Genomic DNA, 12,879 nt, shown 5'->3' on the forward strand with positions numbered 1-12,879 from the left:
GCCATTAAGATACCGAGTTTAACCAAGATTTGTTGCCATTGTGCAAGTGCAGGACGCATTAATCCGATTCACGCCGGTCCGTTAATTAACTTATCGCGGATGACAAGCGGCGGATGGGAACCCGCGCCTCTGCCTACGAGCAACGCGTCGGATCTCGTTTCGTTGGAGCGATAAAACGCGAAGTGAGCCGGGCAACGGTATCGAGGAGAAACGCGTTCGCCAGGTTACACGTCTCTTGCGTCCGTTATCGAACGACCAAACTCGAGCTTCTCCTCTTCTCCGCCCCCTTTGCGCCGTCGTCCTAACCCACCGACGACCGCGACTTACATCGCAGCTAACGACTGTTTGAATATGTCAGAATACGCGGCTCAGATAACGGCGAACTTCGCGGGCAAACTTCGCGCGGATTGCCGTAACGCTGAAACGTTCGCAGAGCCAGAAGATCGTTAGCGATGCTCGACGAAAACCGAGAATTATAGGGGCTGCGACGATTTATCGCGCGATCTGTCCGCTGGACCCGGTACCAGGTGATTGAGAATTAAATAAATTGTGGGGTTTCAATCGTTATTCAATTTTAATTTAATCAAGTGTAACCGACCATCTCTTATGATCGAATAAACGGTAATGTCGACGTCCAGAATCTAATTAACCTTTCCCTGTGTTCGTTACCTTCGCTCAATGATATATTTTACAATTCATTAAAAACTACAAGAAATATTTCGCTACCTCACCTTCTCCTTTTGATTTTGGCACAAATTGAAAACGTATCCCTCCATAAATGAATAAGATGCCGAAGACAGTACCCTCCTGATGAGAAAGCAAGCGAAACTATGCTGCGTTGACAGTTACGTTCTAATATAAAATTGTTGCGCGATTTTATGAAAAACAATGCACGTGGCACGACAAGTTGGCATAATTATTGTCGCATCGCTCGTCGAGCAGCGTGATAAATCGTCGCGTTCTCGGTCCCTATTACGACGACGGATGGCATCAATCACGCAACGCGATTCGAACTCGACGATTCCGCGGGATTTTTAACGAGCTCCTCCCGTCGTCCCGTCGGTTTTTCCCCCTCGTCGTTGACAAGAAAGTTTCGGAGGCAACGGTTCGCGTCAACCGTCCTCGCGAAACTCTTCTCCTTTTTTCATCGTAAATTGATTCACCGTCCAACGCGATCTCCTCCGTTCTTTCTTTCTCTGTGGATAGGTACGCTGCGAACTTTCCCCGTGTTTGAGTTATGCCGTCCCTAAGTTCTCGACGACTACGGCCAACAATTTTCTTTTCGAGTTTTCCGCGCTTCTACGGTCTCGCCGCTCGGCGGAAAATATTTCTCGAAATCGAGAGGCTATATTCCTTCGACGTGGAAGATTTACGCGAGCAACGATCAATTTTCGGATCTCGGTTTGTGTGCTCGAGGAAGCTCAAGGGTTCGATGGGTTATGGCAACGACGTACCTAGTTATCGGGGTAGGTTTCAACCGACATCCATCGACGTAATTCTTTTATTTTATATAGATTGTGTTTGTACTTTCATGCATTTTTCAACCTTTTTAAATTTAACCTCTGTATACGAGACAATCTATAACGTTGAAAACGATATGAAAGAGAATGAGAACAATTTCGTGAAATTTATTTAATCCATTTCTTGATGTTGAAAACCAATCCTCAAAGTATTGGACGATTTCCACGTTTCGATTGAAGCTGGTATCACCGGCTAACAACAAAGTCGATTCGACGTTGACCCGGCGGGGAAATTATTTTCCAGAATAATTGGCGCGAAATTAAAAATGAAATATGATACAAACGGAGATACATCGTAGAAATTAAATTTCAAAGTATCAAATTATTTTTGCTTGCAAATTAATTATTTCAGCGAAATCATTATCGTTATCGTTGCGCTCGGTGCGTTTACCTTTCCTCGTTAAATCTGGAACTATGGGAAAGTGATCAGGTTACGTTCTTAATTATCATCGATGACATTGTATTAATTAGTCAATTAGTCGTAGTCATTTTCGAAATAATCAAAATCTAATTATCTACGCTACGAGGAGAAGCGGTTGAAGAGGAAATGTGAAGTAAAATTGTTAATAATAAAGAGAAAAAAATTAAAATTACCAGCAGAGCGATACGAGTAAATTTTTTCCAAATATAGAAAACCCTTCCTTTCCGCTTTACGGTTAAAATTACAATTTCTATTCGAAGAGAAATCACGCGAGGAATTCTTTATTTTGTACTCGTTTGAAATTTCTGGTCTGATGAGAATTCTCCCCATCTCCGAGCCGAGCAATCGGATCTAGCGTCGTTCCTATCAAACGATGCGAAGCGAAATCTGAGATCCGGAGCTTCGGGCGTTATCAGCGACTCGTTTAGGTCGCAGCGGAACCGAACACTTCTCACGTGCTAATCTGTGGCCTCGGTTCGCGCCGCTGAGAACGAACAATTCGCGAGGAGAACCAAGGCGACGTTAAAAATAAGCGTGACGACCGCCGTGAAAATATTTTTATACTCTGTGTACCTGTAGCCGCCGTTAATGGACGGGCAATTTATCGCGTCGTGGCTCGCCGTAAACTCGGAATCTATAAAAACAGAATAATATTGATCGCGGAGGTGTCGACTAGGCGAAAAGGATTTAATTTACGGCGGCGCGCAGCGATCTATCGCTATGTTTTCCTTTTTCTGTCGGCAACATCATTTGTCGGATCGTTTGTGGGAGTTCCTTCTCCTACAAAAGTCTGGACGTGTCAGAGATGGACGATTCTCTTAACCGAGTATTTCTAATTAGAAATGAAAAGTGAAGTCTTCCGTTAAACGAATCTACCGGTTAAATAGAAATTGTAATTTCAATTTCAGAGGGGATAAAGGGAAATTTGAGTTGGAAATTTTCTTGGAAAATTGATGGTTCGTGAATATTGCGCACGGTTTATAAGACCCTCCAATGTTCGTTCAAAATATAATACATGCAAAATTTTTATTAATTTTATTAGAAGATAAATATTCAATCTTCAGAAATCTATTAACGGCACTATTTTAAATTCCACGATTCACGCGCTGACTTTCTTTGACAAGCATCGCGTCAAGATTTGACAACTTTATTTAAGAACGAATTCTGCCTCCCCTAGACTCGTTGGTAAATTAGTTTCAGCGGTTGTTCTCGCGACGCTCGACGAGTCGATAAACCCGAGGATTTCGTTTATTACGTCGGGCAAATTACCCGCGGTAACTTGCTGTTCAACTTTAAAACGCATCGCGCACCCGCGTCGCGACTCGACGTCACCGCGGTACCACGATTTACCCTCGTAAAGCTGTAACGAGCGCTGTAACTGACATAATTACGGAACGAGGAAGGCGTGATGTTAATACCGATTGTGCGCTGCCTCTGCGAGGCGAATATGCTGCGAGAATATCCTCCTTGCGATTAAACGCGAGTACGTTGCCTCGCGGACGCATTGTACATTCGGACAACCGAGATCTCGGATAACGGATCGACGTAAAAGGAAGGAAAGGCTCGACCCGCGATATCTGTCGACGAGAACGATCGTTTGACCTTCTCCGGCTCGGTACCCGGATGCTTTCAATATAAATTTATATATAATTATTTAAAATTTAAATTTATGCGTCAAACTACGGCTTTCAATCTACGAACGGGCATGCTTGAAACCGTTGAAGGAAAGAGGTCGTCTCGAATTTGTTTGAGGAAGATTTAATGCGGCGAGCAGACGAACTAGTGGCGCCACAGGGAAGCATGCTCTTTGTGCAACAGAAGAAAGAACTTTTGATTCTAAACACTCCTGTACGAGTTTGAAAGTGAATTTCTTTAGAACATGTGTAATAGATTGATGTTTTGCGAGTAAGTCTAGAAATTGCGTATAAGAATGTAGAAAGTGTAATGATGTTTCTAATATAAAGCGCTCCTTTTAATTTTGATTTATTATTATATACCGAATAATGATTCCATACGCTGAATAATCATCTTTTTCGAGAGCCCGGTTTGAATTTCGATTGAAGCTGTAGACTGCACGGAACTCCTCCTTGTACCCGACGCGATCGCATCGCGAGTCGACTAATTGAAACGAGCGTTTAATACACGAGAGTGGAGGGGAAAAATTGAATCTTCGTTTACGTGTGCCAAGCGCCCCGCTTTCACCTAATTTCGCGCGAGCTCGCCAGCCTTCGCTCCATATAGTTTACCTTACAGTCGAGAAAGTAAACGGCCTTAAAACAGCGTCCTGATTGGAGCAAGTCCTTAAAAGGACGTCGCGAGGCACCGGCGCGCTCGAAATGAGACGCATAAATCACAATTTCATTTCGTTTTTTATTTTTTTTTTTTTTTTTTTTTTTGTAAGAGTCGCGATCCTGATCCGTCCGTGAGCCGCGCAATTAATCTCGGCTTATCCGACGTCTCTGAATGACGCGAGCATCGTCCCGCGTGCAACGACGGATTGGATCAACCCTGTAACCAGAGATTGAGAATTCTCACGCGAAATTCTTGTAAACGCCGCCTTGAGCAAACGCGAAAAGTCCGATTGAAATCCGATTGAAACCCTTGCAGGATGAGGGCTTACGATTTTATCCCAGGAATTAGGGTTGAGGGAATCGATGAAAATAAAAATTTGTATTTTTTTGTACGATGTCTTAAGGGTAGCGTCGTCGTTGGATTCGTGGGACACTCCCGAGGGAAATGAGCCCAAACACGACCACATTTGGAGCACTTTCGGTTAGGGGTAGTTGAAGGTTTAGGGATAATCGAAGGGGGTTCAAAGGGGGTCGTGTTTGGATTTGTTTTTCTTGAGACAAGCTCAGCGATCTGTTGGCAAATGCAGGTAAATATTGAGATATAAAGTGGTGGTAGCGGTGATGGTGGCGGGGAGATTAGTGTTCTTTAAAAAGAAATTTCCCCTCTTCTCGACAATTGTTATTAAACCTCTACCCTGTGAAAGGTGACAATGGCGGGGAGAAAGGCGGCGTTTAAAGCAGAAGCGAAATGGAACTCGATCGTCTCGATAACTCGTAAACGGATTTGTCTCGCGGGGCAATATTATCGCCTGGAATATTCACCGTCGTCAAAGCGCATAAATGTTGAAGGACTCACCGATGACGCAACAGAGGATCAACAGCGCAGCCACTCCAGACACTCTCATGGTGGATTTCCTTTCTGGAATACTCGCGACGGAAGTACACCAAAGTGTTTTCCTCTCGTCACGTCATAACAGCTCGTCTCGTGAAACGAACTTCGTGACCTTCTCTACGTGCGTCTTTCAACGTACCGCCATTATATCCCGCCGACGACGAGCTGGTAATTAACGCTCTTTCACACCGGCACTGGAACCGACGGTGTTCGCTAATAACTTCGACGAGTTTTCCTCTCGCACCTTCCCCTCCTTTCTTCCTCACTCCGTTTCACTCACTCACATGCACACACCCACGCATCGATCCCACTGATATCCCACGGGCCTGGACCGACAGGATTGCGATCCTCGCAAATTTTTCTAATCGTAATTCTCTGCTTTATCAATTAGAGAAATCGGTTACGTATCGATCCTCCTTGCTGGCAAAAATTTTCTGATATTTTCTTGCTTCCACGTCGAAAATTGTATTTAATTTTTCTTGCAATTACGCGAACCAGAGCTGAATTACCGGAGCAAGAACGTTTATACTTCTGTATCGTATATTTTTCGTCAAGAGAGACAGGGTGAAAAGCAATTACGCTCACGTGCTCTCCCCCCCTCGGCTGCTTTAAAGTCTCCTCAGCCGCGGTAATTGTTCCAACGCCTTTGGCCGCCTCCAGAACGCGTTAATGACTTATCGCGGTGGCTTTAACGATCGTCCGCTTTCTCGAACGTTTCCCGTGTCGATTTCTATCCAGTAGCTCGCTGTGACCGCGCTCGTGTTCGCGCTGGGTGTTCTTCCTTCGACGTGAAACGCCAACGCCTGCCACCGAGCGGACTTTTTCCCAGCGAACCGTTTCTTCGACGTCAGTCTTTGCTCTGTGTACTCCCACCGGTCCAACGCGATTCCCGGTAATTAATAGACCCTGATGGGATCGATAATCGCTTTTCCAAGCCAGTGCTTTCCTTTAAACTTTTCTGGGATCCTCCGTTCCCCCGCGTCGATTGAAACTTTGTTATCACAGAAATTGCTCGTCCGTGCAGCGACGTAATCTTGAACTCGAATTCGAACTCGAAGTCGATCGCAGCCTCAATTAAACTATTCCTTGGCCGAACTTCTTTCCTTTTTTTCTCTTTTCTTCTTGAAATTGGTTCGAATGTTCCTATGGTCCACGCGTCGCGATACCAAAGGAATTAATTAGTTTAGAATGTGCGAGCCTCGACAAAATCGGCGTGTCCCAATTGAGCACTCGCGGAGTTGGTAGTTAAGAAACTTGCCACTCGATAATTCTCCCTTGGCGGAACCCTGAAATTCGCTCATTGGTTTCCGCGTTTCCTTTTCGGATGGTTTCGGCTCTTCCGCCGATCTTCCTCCGTCTCTGACGGTCCCTTCGCCCTCTCGCCCTAACTATCCAGCGTCGTTACTGCCTAACAGAGTGGGAGTTTGTCAGAAGTGAGCAGAAGATATTAGACGAATGAAAGATTTACTCAGTTATCAAGGGGGATTATCAATTGTTTCGTAATTATTTGCATTTAATAAAAATTGTAATCGTAGAAATGTCTAATAGGATTTCTATCCCATTTCTATTTCATTGTAATGATAGATTTTGATTTGATTTTCTGAATAAATTTGTTCTGTAAATCACATCGAAATACCGCAAATAATTACGTTACGGGCCAATATTTACCATATTGATACACTTCAAACTTGTTGAAATTGGTGATTTCTTATTTGTTATTTATCGAATATAAATAAACAGAGCATCGTCGAATGGAGTAACTCGCAATTTGCAACAGATGGGATTACTCGCCACGCTTTTCGGCTTTTTCAGGTTCGCTGATCAATGTATGCATTTCAATGAGCAGTCATGACGGCCATTTCACTCGTTACATACCGATAACTAGTCGAAATTAATTATAGCTCGCGGAATAAGTAAATTTAATGGATTTTCAATCGATTCGAACGATTAATTTAATTCCGAACATATTTGCGCGAAAGGTTTCGGACCTGAAATTTATGGGTCATTTTCGATGCTCCCGAAATGTCTAAAATCGTCAGACCGAAAATAGTTACGTGGAAAGAGGTTAATGCATAATTGATCGAGTTATTAGAGTTGAAAAACGAATGCGATACGATGGAAAAGCCCAATTGAAAATCAATAAATTGTGTTATTTGGGCAACGAATAAAATACTATCAGCGCGGATAACCTGTAAAATCGTGCGAGGGTTCGCGTGCAATTTGGTAACTCCATTTGACGATATATGTTTGGTTGGGAGGGTACTTGGAATAATTATCTTTCATTCTATCTTTTGATTAAATTATTTTTCTTTCGTTATAACGTATGTTGACATTGCCAGGTGCCTGTTGCTGGTAAAAACGATCGATGGTCTTACGTTACTTGACAAGACCAATGTGATTGAATTTGTTTATCGTTTTCGAAACTTCGTACAACAACCTACAGCTTAAACCATGATCGTTAACCAAACGTTCGTCGAAACCTTAACATTCGAATCTTACTAGTGTCTTCAAACAAAAATATCGAGTAATTGAATACTATCAAATAAAACTTTCCAACAATTCCTATTTCTGCCGACAAAAATTGTCCAACTATTGATAAATAGCTAGAAACACGACTTCTCTTATTTTCCAACAAGAATTCTCTGCTCAAACACTTGTTTTCCTAATGTTTTCCCGAAGAGGAAGTTCCATAAGAAGTTGCAAACGATGGAAAACATCCACGAGCGCGGCGTACACGAGTTTTCTCTCGCATTCCACCGTTACACGAAGCGCAAACGCCTACCTCTTTGCGTTACGTTGATAGATCGTTCCGATAAATTAGTTATCTTAATTGCAATCTGATCGGGCCGTGTTCCGTGAAACCAAACAAAGGTTACAGGCTATTACCGATATTGCCTCGATGCTGGGTCACGTTCTTCCCTTCCCTTATTTGTAGCAAACAAAGTGATCTTATCGATCTGGTTCAGGAGCTTATGATCCGGTAGGCTTCGCGTGGAAAGACTTAAACCTTGCTCTACAAGGCTTACGACGAGACACGGTTTGTCTAATTGTGTGGAGTTGTAGAAATTCGATCGATGGCTATGTATTTCTTTGGAACCCGGGTACTTAACCTTTGGACCGAGGATGACGGGTCGCACGAGACCCTGAAGTAGATTTATCTTTTATCAGAGCCAGAGTGAGTCACTGTTAACCTGCTTTGGCTAACATTAGCTTCGCTGGAATGTATTAGGTTGTCCCGAATGTTTCTTTCGCGAGTTGCACTCAATTATTTTATGTAGTCGTGTTTATATAAATAGACAATCTAATTTCATAGATATTCGTGTTGTAACAGTAATGGAGCAAAATGAAACGTGCGCAATTCAGTAATGCAACATAAAACATAAACTATTGTGCGTGTATTACTTATTAATAAAGCGAAAGAAACCTTTGGGATAGCCTAATAGTTCTCGAATAAAGTAGTACTTCTCGTGCTTTGAAAATGAAAGCACTTTATGTAATCGAGTAGAGAAAGTTCTGTTTAAAAATGCACTAAATTTAATACACGGATTATTGCATTTTCGCAATTATTATTATATACACTTGAAATACTCGATAAAATTTTCTCTGGAACAGCTGAACGAAAATTGATGCTCGGGTCACACATGACCCGTCCTCCGGGCAGGCGCTACAAGTTTTCGCGACGCAAGCGTTAAACGTAATTTTAGATGACGTTTCGAATTCCTTTTCTAAAAAAAACAACCAACGTTCCGAGTAATCGTATAGGTTGGAACGCGTCAACTGTCAGCCGATGCGTTACGTTATCGAAAGAAGAATGCCATTACACTGCAGCGGTCTGTTTTCAATGACGAGGCGTATTGTCGCGTTAGACGACCAGGGACAGCCTTCGACAGTCTCCCACTACCGAGCAATTTAAACGAATTCAAATCGACCTTTTTAATTTCAAGGTACAAGTTACGCTTACGAGCTATAGCTACAACTTCGGAGGCAAGGTACGTAAATGTAGATCATTCGCTCCTGTTAAGGTAGCAATCTGATAATTTTAGATCGAAAACTTTGCGCTATTCGAGTCGACGTCACCGGTCGAGAATAGATTTTAATTTTGCACCATCGAGACCGGAAGTGGTCCTCCGACCACTTAAACGCGGTTCCAGCCAATGCGTACCTTCGAATTCGAGGTTTATCTTCGCTACGCAAACGTGCTTTATCACAGGAAACCGTACACGGCGCCAACGCGAACGCTAGCGTTCGCGTAATAATTCAGGTGCACGCTTAGAACGTGGACATCTTATCGCGTGCTATCTGAAATTAGGTCGCGCGTAGCCAATCTTTACGCGCATCGTTTGAACGCATCCTGGAAAGGGCTTGGCAAAGTCGTTATATCCGAGGAGCAGAAAGACCGTGTTGCTCGTTAACACGGAAGACAAATTTTATTCTCGTTCGAAAAGGTGCTGCGAAAAGAAGTGCTCGAAAAGAAGTTGCTTCTAAGAAAACAGAAAAAAAAAACTTGGTAAGGAAGCCATAAAGAAATCCCATTAAAGAAGAAAAACGTCTATCGCGGTAATAATTATTATATTAACTTTCTTTGAACCTTGCCTATGGACGTGTCTTTCGTGTTCTGGTAGTCATTCTCTATTTTGTGTAGTTGAGCATCAGAGTATTAGATATAGAAATTAATTGGGTCTTTATTTATGACTCTAGTTAAAACAGACATATTTATTTATTCGATATTTGTACTGTTTTTCGTTATAAATAAATAGTAAGTCTGCCTTGGAATTGCGCAGAATTAATGTCTACGCTTAGTATATCAACATATATTTAATTTCAAAAAGAGCTCGCATAGGTTGATACTGTATACCGCTCGCACCACTCGCGTTTCATTAATTTCTGTTTGAAATACATGTAAAATAATATTCTTCCGTGTAGGATCGCGCGTGATATGGAATTTCAAATTTGTTCTGCTTTCGCGCTTAATTTCTTTTTTTTTTTTTCAACCGTCGCGAAATAACATCCATCTACAATCACGAATGCTCGAAGCCGTTTCATTAGGAGATACGGGCTCGAAACGAGCCTTTTCAGTTCGAACAATTGTTTGTTCGCGTGTCGTGTAAGTACCGCGACGTGCGACGAGGCCAGCAGCTTTAACTGCTTTAACACGTCCATTGAGCTCAGCCGGCGAATTAGTATCCGACTGTTAATTCGGCGAAACTGGCATGCGTGGCTCGAATAACGAAACCGTCTGAATAGGCGTGCCCCTTTTATCGGTGCTGTCACCCGCTACATCCGAAACTAACCTATACGAACACCTGTAGGCGCGCACGCAAAGAGTCATTAATCAAGCCGGATGGCCTCTCCAAGCATCGATGCAAATGAATCGCATATGTCCGTGTTCTCTGCCAGGGAGGCTCGTGCCGCGTCGATCCCGACAAAACTGCCATTTCCAGAAGAATATCGATCGTTCCTACACAAAGACGTCTGTCAGACCCGATCGAACGGTTCCTGAAACGTTTGAAAGGACGACAATCGACCCCGCAACGATTCCAAGATGCAAACTATTATGGATGGATAGGAGCGCCGGAAGAGTAAAGCGAGCAACGGGCAACTGTGGCTTTTTCCTTTGAAGAAAAGCTGCGAGAGCCTTTATACTCGTTTTTCTACACTTTTTCGCTTCTATACTAGTTACATAGCGGAACGGTGGGTTTCCCATTTATCAAGGCACGACTGTGCATTCCTAGAAAGATGCATTCTGCACTTGGCAGAAAATCATGTCACAGGCTAATAATAGAGATCGTCAAATTGAGAGAAATATTTGCTTATCTTCGCTTGTAACGAATCTATAACCTGACCTAATTTCTGGATCCTGTATTCACTAAATCATCCTAGAATGGTCTAAATCTCGATTGTAGCTCGACGTAGCTCTACACAAAAATGGCCTGATCTGTTACAATAGCTCGCCAACTGCGGATCTTCGAATCCGGGAGATGATATCAGCGGTTACCATGGTCGAATCGATAGAATCCTGGATCGATCGCCATCTTCGATCACAGTATGAACCCTCCTCGAAGGAGTCCAAGAACGCGAAAACGCGCTCAACAGTTAGGAGATTCGTCGGATTTCACCTGTTTGTCGGTGATACCATTAAGCGGGAGATGGGTAGACGTCCTGCAGGGTCTCCGCGAGATCCGGCTTCGACGTCGTTGCCCCGCGAAGATACTGGTGTACGTGCGACCGTTCAATGTCCCGAGATTACGTTGGTATGTACAATCGCAAAGCCCCCTCCCCAGCTATGTACCAGCGAGAACGACGAGGAAATCGGAGAGTTACAGTTACCTACAAACACCGATACTCAACGCGATCGATCACGATTCCAACCCACCGTTCGACATCAGCCTCGGTCTTCCTCCAGCCACTCGAAACACGAAAATCCATTCTACTCGTGTTCGATCAAAAAATATAATCCTCAAGCCCCTTTATATAGAACAGGTCTATTTTTCTATCTTCCCATTTCGTAGAACAGCAATGCACAAGATTTGACACTGCTGACTCACAAGTCGAGTAAATTCAGTCATCGTGGCGTAAAGAAGATCATCGTTCATCAAACCGAGTTCACAGACCACATCAATCGCCTGATACATGCACCGTCCAAGAATAGTAACCTCGATCGAATTTACTCATCCGAAAATCAACGAATCCTCGAGACAATTCGCGAATCTCTTTGTCAGGTCCTCGAGTAAACACCGCCGCGTCCAATCGGCGTCCAGGGACCATTACCAGCGTCGTAAAGGTGCAAAGTTACCGTGGCCTCTCGCGAGACGTTTCTCTTTCTGAATCCAGCGGTTTCTCTCAGCAACAATATCGCGAACACTCGACCGAAGATGGCCAGGTTCGTCAAAGACGACAAGAAAATACTCGAGGAGGAAAAACCAGGTGTTCTTCACCAACGACCGGACGAGGAGGAATCTGAATCGAACGAGGGGGCCACCTAGCGAACGGCGAAGACCAGTTCGCTGACATCATCACCCGTATTACATTAGCCTACGTAAACGTTTGCACGCACACGCGCTCCTTTTCGCGCGGCGAATGGCTCGCTTTTCGCCGCGCAGGAACCGTGTCGGGGAAAAGGAATTCGCGTCGCCGTTCGACGGTGTTCGCGCGCGTCTGTAAAAAGGACTCGCCTGGAACACGATGAAGCGGTGCGTGTCCGGCGCGAATTTGATCGCGAACGATGCCAGGTAAACGCGCGAATCAAAGTGACGCCGAAAGAAATATGCGAGACGGGGAGTTAACTCGGTGCAGATATTCCGAGAGGAGGGATTTACGAGGGAAGTTTGGCAAGTAAACGGTAGGAAAAAAAAGATTTGCCACTTTGCAGAAATGCGGATGGGAGCGCAACGAATGGTCCCGTGGAGGTGAACGGACTTTTCTTTCTGGTTAACGAATGATCCTTCGGGAGGAAAGCGTATTTGAGGAACCGTGGAAGGCGAAGTTTGCGGTTCTTATATCTTGTAATTTGCGGGAGAAGTCTCGAAGTAAAATAAATACGAATTATTGCGAAATACAGAGGGCGACCGTGTTTGGAGTAAAATTTGCAAGTGAAGATAAAACCTGAAACTTGAGTTTTATACTTTTTAAAATTCTACCGCATCCAAGAAGTGCAATAAAAAACCTTAAAGAGTAGCCTTCAGTTCGAGAGTTACCCAAGTAACCGCCAGGGCTCTCTAGGTGTTCTCGATGCAATAACCTCCTTTCTCGGGTAGC

General features: G+C 43.8%; 1 protein-coding gene and 1 long non-coding RNA gene across 7 annotated transcripts in view; both read right to left on the reverse strand.

Moving 5' to 3' along the window:
- LOC128890808 (cysteine-rich motor neuron 1 protein) overlaps nt 1-12,879 on the reverse strand; it is a 244,239-nt gene that overhangs the window by 133,971 nt on the left and 97,389 nt on the right. The window lies entirely within an intron of this gene.
- Nucleotides 1-12,879, reverse strand: part of LOC128890843 (uncharacterized) — a 109,911-nt gene that overhangs the window by 81,164 nt on the left and 15,868 nt on the right. For 4 of the 5 annotated variants that reach the window (XR_008460689.1, XR_008460691.1, XR_008460690.1 and 1 more), the window contains exon 2: nt 5,089-6,532. This is a non-coding gene — a long non-coding RNA (uncharacterized LOC128890843). Of the gene's footprint in view, nt 1-5,088; nt 6,533-12,879 lie in introns of those variants that run through there. The other variant, XR_008460688.1, reaches the window with a different exon arrangement.

The sequence above is a fragment of the Hylaeus anthracinus genome, unplaced genomic scaffold, assembly GCF_026225885.1.
Source record: "Hylaeus anthracinus isolate JK02 unplaced genomic scaffold, UHH_iyHylAnth1.0_haploid 12001, whole genome shotgun sequence".
NCBI classification, from domain to species: Eukaryota; Metazoa; Arthropoda; class Insecta; order Hymenoptera; family Colletidae; genus Hylaeus; species Hylaeus anthracinus.